The 1,895-nt window shown below is 41.8% G+C and overlaps 1 long non-coding RNA gene across 1 annotated transcript; it reads right to left on the reverse strand.

Annotated features, from left to right (window-relative positions):
* Positions 1-541: 541 nt before the first annotated feature.
* On the reverse strand, positions 542-1,265 carry LOC121705691. Its single transcript, XR_006030864.1, has 3 exons — positions 1,100-1,265; positions 759-964; positions 542-614 (listed from the first exon to the last, which is right to left on the reverse strand). It is a non-coding gene; the product is annotated as an uncharacterized LOC121705691 (long non-coding RNA).
* Positions 1,266-1,895: the final 630 nt, after the last annotated feature.

The raw sequence follows: 1,895 nt of genomic DNA on the forward strand, positions 1-1,895 counted from the left end.
ACATTTAATAAAAAGTGCAAACTGTGCAAACATTGCAAAACAGACCTAATAAAGGTACTAATACTGTAGATACATTTAGTTAACTGTGCAAAACAGGCCTACTGCTTCTTCCTCTTGGCGGCAAGTTGTTTCAATGCCTGCAGTCTGTTCTTCTGGAACCCCTTTCTGGCCCTGAGAGATGCTGCCAGCAATGCATCTTTGCCTGCCTTCTTTGTATTTGGTTTGGGAGCCTTCCTTAATTCTGCCTTCCTGAGGTTCTCTACCCTATACCTCCGGCTTGAGAGCTTGATGTTTCTCACCAACAATGGATGTATTTGCTTTCTTTGGATGGCCTAGATAAGAGGTCAATTGATGAGACCTCCTTGGCCTTCAGCCAGTATTTGATGACTTCATAGGCCTCATATGTCTCAACGCTCAGGCTGGAAGTGTTAGCCTGCATTATGTTGGCCATCATGCTAAAGGATGACTCCACCTGAGGGCCATGAAAGGAGCATAATGTAGAGAGGGCCATCTTGGTAAGGCTTGGGTACCTCAGTGTTTTCCCCACAGCATTCCACCACAGATCCACTCTTGTTTCCTCAGTTGCTGGTGGCAACATCATGTCACTTGCATATCTAAGATGAAAACAACATGGTACATTTTCATTTGCATACAGAAAATAAAACAAATTCCAGCCACATATGTTGTATGGTTGTATCTCAAATGGATTTTTTATAGCATCATATGCATGAATGACATCTTCTGACAATTACACACACCTGTATATTTCATTGTGAAAACCAGCTTTCTCCTCTTCGGTGAGCTTCACAGCTGGAAACATGGTCGGCAATTTCTTCAGGTGAGGAATGATGTGTTGGCTTCCCCAGGCACTTGGGTCCAAGCATGACAGGGTCCTCAGAACTGGGTTGTCCAGAGGCAGTTTTGCTTGAAGATAAATGGCACATCTTGTGTAGGCTTGGATGACCTGTTATAATGAAGACACATGCTTGAGTAACACAGAGAGACATATACAGTAAATGGTTAGAGGTTAGTTCAAGACCAAAAGTTTTTTTTTAATGTGTACAGTTATTTTAAACAAAATCAACAAGTTGCACCATACCTTCATATTGAAAAAAATTGCCACAGGATGATTTTTTCCAAGCTTTTGGAGAATGGTTGTGGCCTCATATCCCATAAAAGGCTCTTGTAGATGGGCCTCAGTTGACCTTAAATCAAGACGCATCATGTTTGGTCCCGACAAGGTCTTCCCCTCTCTGATGAGTTTCTCCGGCTTGATGAAACTGGACAGGAACTCTCAAAGGAGTATTTCTTGCTCATCATCCAGTCTGTGGATCTGCGGCTCCTTGCATTGAAACGGCGGTGTATTGTTTTAGCATGGGAAGAAGAGACACATAAAAGTGTTCTCTTCTCTTCGAAAAACACCTGCCACAGCACAGAACAGCAAAAGTTTAAAAGAATTAGTATAATAGTTACAATTAATGTAATTCTTGACAAAGCAACTAGCAAAAATAGTGACAATAAGTATATTTATCATATTTAGTAACCATCTACTTTACAAATATCTACTCTTTGAGCTTTGCCTTTTCTACATAATTAAAGAGTTGAGGATTGTGTGCTGTTTCTCACCTTTTTGTAAATCCTAGCTTTTCTCATCTTCCCATCATTTGTGAAGTTTTTGGACCTGATTTGCAACTCCTTTATGCGGGTCCTGTCTGCTTCTTGTACCCCACGCTTTACAAGAATGCCATCGACTATGTCTTTGTATGTTGCCCTATCTTCCTTGCCCAGGAAGGCAAAGTAAAAGATGACAAATGCATCCCACATGCGCAATGTGTCAAGGGCAACATCCAGCACTGACAGCCACCTGTGTGCGATATATCGCTCAGGCCGTGAGG

The sequence above is a fragment of the Alosa sapidissima genome, chromosome 3 (assembly GCF_018492685.1).
Source record: "Alosa sapidissima isolate fAloSap1 chromosome 3, fAloSap1.pri, whole genome shotgun sequence".
NCBI classification, from domain to species: domain Eukaryota; kingdom Metazoa; phylum Chordata; class Actinopteri; order Clupeiformes; family Clupeidae; genus Alosa; species Alosa sapidissima.